General features: G+C 33.4%; 1 protein-coding gene across 11 annotated transcripts in view; it reads left to right on the forward strand.

The window, feature by feature from the left end:
* The window catches only part of ZNF280D (zinc finger protein 280D), a 125,550-nt gene that overhangs the window by 81,031 nt on the left and 31,246 nt on the right, over nt 1-13,273 (forward strand). Inside the window, exon 21 of one of the 11 annotated variants that reach the window (XR_013827374.1) lies at nt 17-11,479. The exons of the other annotated variants lie outside the window; for them this stretch is intronic. The gene's annotated coding sequence lies outside the window, so the exon portion shown is untranslated. The remainder of the gene's footprint in view (nt 1-16; nt 11,480-13,273) is intronic. 11 annotated transcript variants of the gene reach the window in all.

The following is a 13,273-nucleotide window of genomic DNA, read 5'->3' on the forward strand; positions in this document are numbered from 1 at the left end:
TTTTCTTATTTTTCAGATGGAGAAGCAGCCCAGAGATTTCAAAAAATGTTCAGGGTACACCTGGACAGTGTCCCCCTTCGATGGACACAACTGATGCCTGTTCTCTCTTTCCAAGGAATGTGACTAATTTGACTGTGGGACCTGCTCTAGGTTGTGGTCTCAGGAAATCAGATCTTGGGGAGACTCCCTTCTCTCATGGCTGGCCTTCCATGAGGCTGATGCTGATATAGCCAGAGATGGTATCAAGGCCCACCAAATAGAGCACAGCTTCCCACTGGGGGCTTTGGCTCTTGATCTTAAGCTCGTGGGTCACTTCTGGCCAAGAAAATCAAATCTGTGCTTCAGTGTCCCAGTTGAAGTTTAGTCATTTTGGCTGCTTCCCTTTAATCTTCCTCTAGCATGAATGCATCCAAGGAATACAAAAGCTCTGGTTATTAGGAAATGGTTATTTTTCATATCCTTGGAACAACAGGTCCCTACAATTATGTTCCAAAATTTCACTTATTTTTACTGTTATTTAAAATGTATTACCCAGGAGTAACTTCATAGTTTTTTAACAGCATCAATTATCAGATTTTTTATTTTTAAAAAATTTAGTTTAATTTTGATAGCTTGGTTTTATGTTCTCCAAATGTATTGATGTCTATTTTTATATTCTTTTCTTTAAAACTGTTGTTTAGTGTTTGCTTTATTTTGTTAAGAATTCCAAGATATTCCCTAGAATTCTCTACAGATTTCCTATAGCTGCTTATTTATAGCTTTTTAATTTGGCTGTTGTTCAGACCGTTAGACATGATTATATCCATTCTTATTTTGGGATTATTATTATTAATATTATCTTAATAATTGTGAGTTCTAAGGTGTAAAGAATTGACAAAACCTATTCTTGGAGACCTTAAAACAAGGTTTTTTAAAAATTTAGTTTTATTTTTTTATACAGTAAAACAAGTTTTAAAGTTGCATATTTGTACATCTAATACATAATACCTACTTAGCTATTAATAGTTCCTTTGGGTAGTGGTAACATTAAAAAAATATAAGGGCCAATAATGCACTTGTTTCTATCATATATAAAACATATTTCCACATATATATATTTTTTAAAGTTGACATTTGTTTATTTTAGTTACATTGACTATAGCTCTAATAAACAGTTTTGATGCTATTATTTTGTTTTAATAAAAATTCTGTTGTTTAAGTGCCTCAGGAATTATTTACTAATAAAGAATTTCATATGAAAGCTGTAGATTTAATCACATAAACAGGAGCATTGCCTTTATTGTTTCATGGAAGCCCTATTATTTGGCCTGCACACTGAGAGCTGTATCTACTTAGTGCATCTTGCTTTTTTTCCTCTGGCACAATTGAAAGGTCACTGTTTATACTCTACCAACTTATTGAATTTTAATGACATGTAAAATACCTTTTGTGATCTTAGTTGCCATAAGGGTTAGGCAGGCTCTGGAAATATGACTCAGTCATGTTTTTTTACTCTGAAGTCAGAACTTGCTCAGTTTTACTTTGAAACAGATTTAAAGCCAGTATAGATGACTACTTATTATGTAATGTGCTTCTTGTAAGTAATAATAAAAAAATTTGAACCCATTAGTTTTAAATTTCCAAACTAATTTCTACGGTAAATGAATAATTTTTCAAAAGCTCTGGAAGTAGCTTGTCTCTCAGTAGGTGAATTTGGTGTTATGCTAGACTTTATTTCCTTATCTGTCTCTAGGAAGTTTTGTCATTCACCCTCTTTCTACCCAGTTTTTTTTTTTAATTTAAAAATTTTGTCCAGAAACAACTTCTTTACATTTTTAACATAAGTTCCTTTTTCATTTATAGATATTTGCTCTACCTTGGCTATAGTTTAAAAATATGAGAAATTGTATTCTTGATATAGCAATGTAGGAGTACTGCTTTGTGTTCTTCCATAGGACTCTGTTTTATAGTATTATCAAGTTCATTTTCTTAAAGTTTAAACTCCTAAAGTTCTATCACCTATAACTTCCTTTTTAAAAAAATAATTTAAATAAAACACCTAAGGCAGCTAGTACAAAATTTGTTGATTATAGGCAGTTGGTCATATTTTAATTTTGTGCTAATGACCCTCCTTGCCATCAGGTTATTCTAAATAGTTTATTCACCTGATCAGAAATTGCCATTTCATGCATGTGTGCTTTTGGTTACCACTGAAAAAAAAATGAGATTGGTTCAGTTTAAGTCCATCGCTCTTTTGAGAAAAAATGACTGCTAAACTACAGAGACTTGGATTCTTGCCATTTTTATGATATTTTGGCATAACTCCTCACCTCTTTGGGCCTCATTTGTTTATTCAGCAAATATTTCTTGAACATCTGCTTTGTGCCTGGCACCCTTCTAAGTGCTAGAAAAATGGACTGAAATCTCTGCCCTCACAGAACGAACATTTTAGTGGTGAAGGACAGACAATATAAAGTAAATAAAGTATATAATATGTTAGATAGTCGTCAATACTATGGAGAAAAATAACATAGGGAAGGGGGATAAGAAGTACTGGGTGGGAGTTTGGAGGCTGCCATTTAAAATTTGGTAGTCAGGGAAGGTCTCACAGAGAAATGACATTTGAGTAAAGACCTGAAAGAAGAACTGCATGGAGACTGGTCTGGCTGCAAATAAGTGATTAAGAGGGAGAATAGTAGGAGTTGGGGCTTGCAAGGTAATGTGGGCCATGTGTATAGGACGTTATGGACCATTGTAAGGAATTTGCCTTTTACTATGAGATAAGTAGCTATTAGAGCATTTTGAATAGAGGAGTGTTTTATACCTCAATAAAACCCACAATCAACGAAAACCTTTAAATACAGAAGTGTGTCTATATTACCATAGCTGCTGTCTTCGGAATAAGCTGTAGAAGACCAAGGACAAAATCAGGGAGATTAATTAGGAGGTTATTGTAATAATCCAGGTATGAGATGGTGGGGATTTAGGCTAGGCTGCTAGCAGTTTAGGTGATAAAGAGTTTTGATTTGGGACATGTTTTGAATTCGTTGATGGTTTATATGTGAAGTGCAGAAGAAAGAAAGTTTTGAGGATGATTCCAGTTATTAGTGTGAGCAACCGGAAAGATGGCATTGATATTGACTGAGATAGGGAAGACTAGAAGTAATAGATTTGGGAGGGAAGATGATGACTGTGATTTGGGACATATTTTAGTTTGTGATATCTGTTAGATATGCAAGTTGAGATGTCATAAGCATTCACCTGTATGAATTTAGGGGGGTGTTCTAAGCTGTAAATATCATTTAATGTCATGGGAATAAATACAAGTAAAACTGGGGAAAACTGAGTAAGGTTGGTATATGTATCACTGTCAACATCCTGCTTATGCTTTTGTGCTATAATTTTTTACTGTTATTTTATATTATAAGATGTTATCATTGGGGAAACTGGACAAAGGGAATATGGAATCTCTCTGTGTTATTTCTTATAACTGCATGTGAATATACAATTATACCAAAATTTAAAATTCAGTGAAAAAAACTCATGGGACTATATGAGATCACCAAAGGATACAGTAGAGAGAGAGAAAGGACAGGGTCCACAGGCTGAGCTCTGGGGAATCTGACAATAAAAGGTCAGGGAGATGAGAAGGAATTGGCAAAGGAAACTGAGGAGTGGCCGATGGTATAGAAAGAAAACCAGGGGAGTGGCAGTGTTCTTGGAGCCTCAGTTACCCTATTTGTAAAATGTGAGTGCTGACTTGTTCTAGACTTCTGAGATTCTATTATTCAATATTGGTTATACTTACATTGTCATAATTTGTTCTTATGACAAGATAAATTTAGAATGCCACGTATCCTATTCCCAGTAGCAGAAACAGGGACTCTTTGACCTTGAGAAAATTAAATGTTCACATTATTTCTCAGCACATTTAACTCTTTCATAGGCTTTTATAAAAGTAGTTCTCTTATACTTCTATTAAAGAAGGTAAGTAGGTCATTTTTTCCCAGGTTCTGTACTGTACAACTAATGTCCATAATTTATAAGTTGGGGGGAAAAGTTTCCGTGGTCAAATAAATTTAGGCAATGCAAGTTAAAGTTAAATGGATTCTTTGATATGGGCTTTTTCGTGCTGTATGTGACTTGTGAATGTCTAAGAGAATATTTATTTGACCTTAGAATTTTTTTCTTTGAATACTTATTCACTTCTTAATCTCCATGGAATAGTGTGTAGAATACTGATCTGGAGTAATCCTTCAAATTTTATGAACTGGGAAATAAAAAGTAGTTGTGTAGTTTTGCCTAAGATGGATTCCTAGACATTTCATTTATGTTTCTGAATCATTTGTAAGATAGTGTTTGTAACTAGAGACTAGCAATGTACATTTTTATATTTTTAGAAATTATATCAGAAAAATGATGTCCTCATTATTATGTTTGTAAAATCTAATAAGTGCATAACAGGGACAGACCAGTTATTAGTTTATTCTGCCTCTGATTATAGCAGCAAGAGATATTTTTGTTGGAGAGTATGGTTACTTTACATGATTTCACACTAAGAAGCTTAAGAATCTCTCATTATCTGTTTCTAGCTTCTCTAACTCCTTATGCTTAGCTTATCAATCTACCCGCTTACATATTTTTCTTGAGACTATTTTCAGTCTTTTATTATCTGTTAAGGAATTTCTTATATAGTAAAGTTTTACTTCCTACTTAAACAGCTTCAGGAGAACTTCTTTGATACTAAGATTAGGTGATTTGAAAGCCAGCTTCATTTTAAACCCTCTCAGACCCTTAAAGGTACAGTGTGGTGTAGTGGTTAAAGAGCGTAGGCTCTGCAGTTGATTGCCTAGTTTGGAGTTCCTACCCTGCTGTTTACTAGAACATGTGTGACTTTGGGTAGGTTACAGACTTCTGCCTCATTCCTCATTTGTAAAATGCATGTAAACAACAGTACCTGTTCATAAAGTGTAGAGGGAATTAAATGAGTTAGTATACGTATATAGTACTTAGAAAGTGATTGTCACATAGGAAGCACTGTGTAACTGTAAAGTTATCATTGTTACTCATTACTTTTCATAATTTTACTTCTGTGTGCATTTTATTCAGATAGAATTATCCTAATCTTCAGCCTGCTTTTCATTCTAACCATCTCATACCATTTTCACAAATCATTTATGTTAACTTTCTTTTCCTAACCCAGTAAATCTTTCTTAAGAGCTAATTGTTTGAAGCATGTATTAGTCATAAAATTAGATTTTTGGTGTCTGAAGCTCAATAAACTTGTAGTTTTAGGGAATAGTTATGAATCCTAGGTTCATTTTAGTAATTTCTGTCTTTAAAAATAGTATAAATCATTTTTTCCTCTAAATTATACTGACCACACTGTGGTTCATCTCATCTTTCCGCCCACATCTCTGATTTTGAGATCCTTCTACGGCCTCACTCTAGTCACTGGTATTTGCCCACCTGGAAGACCATACGTTCTTCTACAAACGTGGAGAAGCTACTGTGATCTCTTTTTCTATATCATTTACTGAAATGTAGGAATCTACTGTTTTTAATCCTCCACACTGAAAAGTATCTTTATCCTTACTTCTGTGAAGTGTAGTGTTGGGAAAGGAGTACAGCTTTAAAATAAGGCAGTCCAGGTTTAAATCCTGGTTGTATATCTAACCAGCTCTATAGCCTTGTGAAAATTACTTCACCTTATCTTCCTCATTAGTGAAAGGTATGTAATAATTTTTTGCAGGGTGGCTATAAGAAATAGAGATAATCTGTGGATGTTAAATTATTAATTTAAATAATTCAAATTATTTAAATAATTAATTAAAATTATTTGGCACTGGCCTGACAAAAAATAATCATTCAATAAATGAATGTTGTTGGTGCCATTGTTGCTCTAGCTGCTGCTGCTGCTAATATTGCTACCAATTACTGCTGTTCCTGCTGCTGCTCCAGCTGTTACTGCTGTTAGTACTGTTATTACTGCTGCTACTTACAGGAGACCCTGGGAACTACATATCAGTGGAATCTTCTCATCATTGAGAGTTTTAGTGGCAATCCACTAACTGTACTAACTGTACTGCAGTTATTTGTAATTTTGGCTCATAGTTCTTGGAGTATATTCCTCCAAACTGCTGGATGGACGGCATTTTATTACAGTGTTCAACTGCACCTCATATAATTCTCAAATGTCAGAATTTGATTGTAGTTCTGACTTTTCCTATCTAAAGACTGTGAAACAACAAACACCCTTGTTGAAAACTGGTACATAATCCTCTCTGCTTAGGAGGAAAACTTTTTTTTAGCTTACAGAATTTCTTTTTTAAAGAAAACCTTTTATTAATTATTGCCAGGCATTCATTTCCAGTCGGCTACTTATCTAATACTACTAAACTTACGAAAAATGTGTAATTGTGCTAGTAAAGTGGCTGTTTTCTTTTGTAGACCTTTGAGATGATTTTTTTTTAATCTGCTTTTCTCAGATATTAGATTGTAACTCAGTCATGGAATTGCTCTTTTCTATCATGTTTCTCCCTTTTTTTCCCCTTTCTCCATTTTCTTCTGTATATCTACCTGGATAGATTAATTATTACATAGAATGGAAGTAAAGTTTTAAATTTTATAAGGTTTGTTTTCTTGACAAAAAGTTGAGAATAGGTATTTCTCTCTAGCAGTCTTAAGAGCATAAGAATCCATAGTAAATCTATAATAACTCAAGCTTGGAAAACCTGTCTACTTATTGAAAGATGTCTATTTATTGACTGAATCAAATGTTCTAAAAGCCACAGTTTGAAGTGATTTTAAAAGTTGATTTAGTTCTCTCAATGACTTCCAATTTTGTTCTAAGCAAAGTGTAATGTAAGGGCACTGACTGGAGTCAAAATATCAGAGTTCAAAACCCAGCTCTCTCACTTTATGTTCAAGTTACTTCAGTTTATTCATCTGTAAATAATCTTTACATGATTGTTTTGAAGATTTAAAAGAGATGTAAAACGTGTTATATAGATAAAAATGTCTTTTATATTTTATTAAATTCCCCTAATTTAAGGAGTACTAGGAAAAAAAATGAAAATGTAAAACTGACTCTCCTTGAAGCTGTGAATTCCTCTGTTGTATTTCTGGCTACTGAACTTTATACTTAGCACCAGTGCTAACTACATGGCTCTTTCATAGTATAATATAGATAACCCTTCCACATATTCATTGACAACAAACATTGATTCCCTGCCTTCTGTATGCAAGACTCTTTGTCAAGTGCTGGAAATGGAAACATGAATGAGACATAGTTCATGCCACCAGGGTAATTACAGAATAGGCAGTCGGAAATGGAGACACTGAATCTACATCTTCACAGGGCCACACAGTAAACTGATTTCATAATTAGTTAAACCCCTAATACCATGTATATATTAGATTATGTGATTTTTGTGAAATGCTACACCAGAACAGAATCTGGACTTGGTCCAAAGAGAAATACCACTTTATTATACCACTCTAAACTAAACCAATAAGTCATTAATTAGCTTTCATAAATGCAAGCAGAAAGTAAGCTCTTTTGAGAGCAGAATGGCAACCTTTAAAAAATGTTTTATATTTGAAAATAATATTTCTGTTAAAAATGTTTACTTCTACTAACTCTATTTCCATTGAAGAATATGTGAAGAATCACTCCATTATTTTCCTGTGAAGTTCTGAACTTATTTGGAGGAATTATTGACTCTGGTCATAATCCAAGTTATTAGAGTCTTAAATGTTCAAAATTGTCAGAGTGTCTTCATTTCATATATTTGGTTTAGCAGAAAAAAAAACTGATCTCATCTGTGAGACACACAGAATTTATTTTGGGTTTGTTTCTTTCTCTAACCTTTTGAAATGTAACTGGGATTGGAGGTAATGGGGTATCATGTCCTTAGATTCTCTTATCCTACCACGGGCATTACTGTCTCATTACTGCCTCAAACCAAATCTTTAGTAACTGTAAAATAGTTTTTCCTTTTCAAAGTGGATGCAATACATTTGCCCCTGGTATGTAATTGTAAGTTAGCAAGTAGGAACTGTGCATCAAAATACAGTGGTTTCTGGCATTTTGGACTTCTGCCTTTGATAGCTGGTGAGCAGGAAGTAATGGGAAACCCATTGAAAGGGAAAGATAAATGAAACTTTAGTATAGTCCTTCATTTAGGGCAAATGGTACCAACTTCTGCCAGTGTTTCTGAGGTTACTACCATTTTTTCAGTCTCCCGATTCTGAGGGTAGTTTGCGAATACATTATAAATTAAGTATTCAGGGCTTAATTCAATATTGCCAACAAAATAAAAAAACAAAATACCAAAATTATAGCCCGAGTCTGGCATTAGAATCTTCTGCCTCTACTTATGGTCTTATTTTTTGCTTCATGTTTTTACACATAAATATTTTGTTTCTCTTTGTCTTTACCTAGTTCTTTCCTGTGTCCATTTAGAATGATTTTTTACTCTTATCTTCCCTGATGACCAAATTATACCCACATCTTCAGAAGTGGGTAGATTATTTCGTACTAGGGTAAATTGCCCAGCAATCAAAACTAATACCTAATGTATTTTGTTTGAGAATGGGGGAGGTATGGCAGAAAAATCTCAAAACATTAAAGATATTGAGGTAAAAAGCTTTAAGAGCCTGTGTGACACACTTAAGTAAATTCTAGACAGTAAGATTAGATTCCTGATTCTAACCCATGGCAGTAATAAGAGCTAACAATTATTGAGTACATACACTAAATGTTTTACATTTATCCACTCATTTAATTCTGACAAACTAATGCGATATGCACTGTTCTTGTCCCAGTTTTAGGGATGAGACAACTGAGGTACAGATAAGTCATTTGCCCAAGGTCACATAGCTGTTAAGACCCTCAATTTAAATTATGGTAGTCTGTTTTCAGAGACTAAACTAAGAAGTACTATATTGCTTCCCTGGTTGTGCTTGTGGTTCCAAATGTACTTTCCTATTTTACTACATAAAGTATGAGTAGCTGGATGGGCCTGAGCTTCAATGTGAAGACCCTTTGTTTCCCCAGGAGAAAAGGCAACAACTGATACAGTGGTAGCATTGGGACCAGAATCTAGCCTCCCAATCTTAGAGTAGTATTTCTATGATATATGAGCAGTAGAACACTTCAGCAAAAATGACATAACTTGGTCTATTAGTAAGATTAATTTGGCAATGATAGCATGTTTTAGAGTGGAAAACATCAAGAGGCAGAGAGATCAGTTAAGTTTTTCCACTTTTCCTGGCATGAATTTAAGGGAGCCTGATTTATAACAGGGGATTTGGCTGTGAGGAAATGCAGTGGAAATCTGAAGTAGAACCAGTTCTGTTGCTTAATGGATTTATTACTTTAGCATTTTTAGGCTGTAGATTTTTCTCATTTACAAGATAGGGGCAATTGGATAATATACTCTCTTAGGACTCAAGTCTAAGTCAAATATGCTATGATATTTTTGAATTGATTGATTGAAAAATAGTAAAATGTAGGGGTTATGTTCTGGTTGATGATTTGCAGGTTATTGGTTTAGAAGTGATTGTTGGAATTGTGCCAAAGGATGAGCTATATAAGACTAGGTCTGAGCGGTAAGTATTTTTATATGAATGGAGGACATGTAGGGGATCATGTTTGCTCTCCTCATTTACCTTTATCCAATTGGTACCTATATTCTGTTGGTTTTACTTTATCAACCTCCTAAAACCTTCCTCCTCTTTGATACTCCTACTGCTTTACCTGGGACAGTCATTAACTCTCTCTTTTTTTTTAATAACAAAAATTTATTATTAATATGTTAAATCAATATTTCATGATAGAAAAATTATGTGAATACAATGACATAGAAATTTCTGGGACTTAGAAGTAAGAAAAATAGTGATCAAAAGTTTTTCCCGCTATTTTTGAGCAGAAACTTCCTGTACTGCCTAGGGATCACAGCTGCATAAGCAAGCATTAGGACTGCAAGTAACTTTGAACTCTTTGTAGTTGAGATGCCATATGACTTCCCAATTTCTGCGGCCTTTTCATTGACACTTTATGCATCTAACCATTTTTTTTTTCTGAGTCGAAAACTAGGACCCATAATTCTGATAAAAGAAAAAAAAACACTTTGTTGTTCTTTTATCAGTCATTAACTGTCTCTTATCTGGACTCCTTGTCTGGAGCTTATCCTCTTCTGATACTGCCTTTTTTCTTTCTGACACACAAATCTTATCATACTTTCTTATTAACCTTAGAATAAAGTTCTTAGCACAAACGCTTTAGCGTGACAATCAAGATCTTTCCTAAAGTAGCCCTTGCTATCTCTTCAGTTGCATCTTCGAGTACTCTCCCTTGTTCCCTACCTGCTAGTCATGTGAGACCACTCAGTATCATATCATTGCTGTGTTTTATATTTCTTTGCTTTTCCTCCACCTTGTCTCTCCTTTCCCTGCTTTGCTAACTCCTGCTCTTGCTGCAAAACCTTGTTCACTGTAGTATCTTCACTGCCTCCTTGCACCTTTCCCCCTCATAGTGGCTCAGTCCTTTGTATAGCCACAATATACATGTCTCTTTTTTAGCACTTCACAATTCTGTAAACATTTGCTTCAATACATTTCCTTGACAGTAAACTCCTTCACAGGAGGGACTGTGTCTTTGGTCTGCAACTTTTAGCACAGTACCTAATGTACGTGCAAACTGGTAAATGTTTAGGTGAATCAGTCCTTTCCACACATCTGTTAACACCTCTCAGAACAAATGGTCAGAAATGGTGCACGAGGTGTTTTACTCTTATTTATTAGTATAATGATTACTATCCTAAATTTAATCTGGAGTGGGTAACTGGAAGGTCTTGAGAACTGGTTGACTTTACTACTGGCTTGTTGTAAACCTTTTTTCAGCTTTTTAGTTTGCTTATAAGTATTCGCAAAGATTACATTTTGAAAATCAGCATTGAAATTTTTGGCTTTTAAATGTTATTAGAAGGAAAGAATGTGGTCTGATTGAAATGAATGTGAACATTTTCCCTCTACCCCACTTATTTGTAGTATGAATGAAACCTCAAAAGAATGCAATGATGTAATTTAACCAAAATGCTCATTTTACATGTAGCTTTGGATTGGTCATGTGATCTGCAGAAAAATGCAAGTAGGGACATTTATTTTATTTTGAACTGTAGAGGGAAAGCAGGTTTACATACAGAAGAAAATTTAATTATTTGCAGTCTTGATCTCTAATGGTTGTTGTTGAAATCCATAACCATCAATCCTTCTGTTTAAATTGAAATCTTAAATAGTGTTTGTTTTAAATGCTATACAAAATTTTTCTATTAAAAAATATTGCAAGAATTCACAGGTGAAAAGTCTAATTATCTAATGGCAGGTCATTAGCTCAGAACTTTGAGCTTAGCAAATTTCACTGTCTTCTACCAAGCAATTGAGTATCTCAAATGATGACTATTTCAGCAGGCATCTTTAATGAATAAGATTAAAGGTAAGAACATTTTTTTCTTTTCAAAAGTGTTAATGATATATTAGTAGTTGTATTAAAATTTGTTAATGTCAAAGTATGCTTTTGTAGTTGCAAAAACATAGTGTACATTTTAATGATGAATTTATAACTCAATGAAATTTTATGTAGTGTGCTTTTCTAATTTTTTTTAGATTTACTTTTCTAAATATTTTCACTGGTTATTACAATTCTGTCCCTTAAACAGAATACCAGTATCGTTAAAGACACAACAAAATAGGGCACATAAGCCTCTTCTTGGTAGTTATTTCAATAATTTATTTTGTTCTCATCTACCAGTTTCTTAGTAAAATGAAGGGTAATAAAAACCTGTCACCAACCTCCCTTGCAGAGATATTAAGAAAATTCAGTTTCCCCAATTGAAATGCCAGCAATAATAGTAACACATGCTTAATAGCTTTCATTTTAATTGCTGCATAAAATCAATTTATTAGAATAGCTATATGTGAAAATGATTAGCATGGTAATGTTTCTTTTGTAAGAATTTAAGGTCGACCTTTGATAACATTTTTGACAGTAAGCGGAAAAGGAAAATTCTTTTATAAAATATTTTAAAACTAGTTTGTAACCAATATGTTTTACAGTTTTTCAGACTGCGTTTAAAATTATTAAATGCTTAGAAATAAAAATCAATATCTACTTTTTGTTTCTTCCAACGAGAAACAGAAATTTTTCATGTTTTCTTACAACTTTATACATGTTCTTCTTAAAACAATTATTTTCCCATATAAATTATTAAAGCAGTGAAGTTGTACTGTACACTTGATATTATTTCATCTTTATGAATATTGTTCACAATTAAATACCTGAGAGATTTACAAAATCTTTAACCCAAAAGATAATTTGTGCATTTTGTCAATTTTTTGTGCAAGTTTTATTAATTTAGATTTATTTAGCAAAATTAGTTGAAAGTTATTGTAAACACTACCAATATAGTACTTCTACAAAAAAGGACATGTTCTATTTTAAATTGTTTACAATTTCATGTAATAACTAAAATGGACATAAGTAATTTTACAGTTATTATTAATATCTAGGAAGATAACATTTATAGGCCTAATTTTTTAAATATGCCCTCAGAGAATGGATAAAGAGGGGTGTTTGCCAACTCAGTATTTCATTGAGTAACCATGAGATTAGCTTTTAGGATGGTTGACATTTCTATCCTACTAGATGTCTTCATTTTTGTCCATGAAATTTAAGTTAGTACAGTTGTTGCTTATGTTAAATATATTAATCCTTAAGTATAGATATTAAGCCTTCATTAAGTTATGAATCACTTAACTATTAAGGGCATTTCTGATCAGGTAGTCACTCTACTTATGCAGATTAAAATTGTTTAATGTATAATATCACCAAATAATATTTCGTCGTCAGCAGTTTAAAAGAAAGATCCTTTGGCACAGGTAGTTTTTATGTTAAATTGACATATTGGGTTGGCCAAAAAGTGCCTTCGGTTTTAAAGCAAAAATAAAAGACACATTTTTTATTTTCACCAAGAACTTTATTGAACAACGTACTCACCCTTTTGTTCCACTATCTAAGGCCGTTTTCCAGGCAACTTCCTAATTCCATCTTCCCAAAACTTTCTTTTTGAGCAAAGAACCGTTCCAGGTGCCTTTTACCGTCTTCCAGGGAATGGAAATTTTTTCAATTAAGAGAATTTTGTTAAAGACCTAAATAAATGGAAATCCGAAGGTGCAATGTCTGGTGAATACGGTGGATGAATCAGAACTTCCCAGCCAAGCTGTAACAGTT

This window comes from Stenella coeruleoalba, assembly GCF_951394435.1.
Source record: "Stenella coeruleoalba genome assembly, chromosome: 2".
NCBI lineage: Eukaryota > Metazoa > Chordata > Mammalia > Artiodactyla > Delphinidae > Stenella > Stenella coeruleoalba.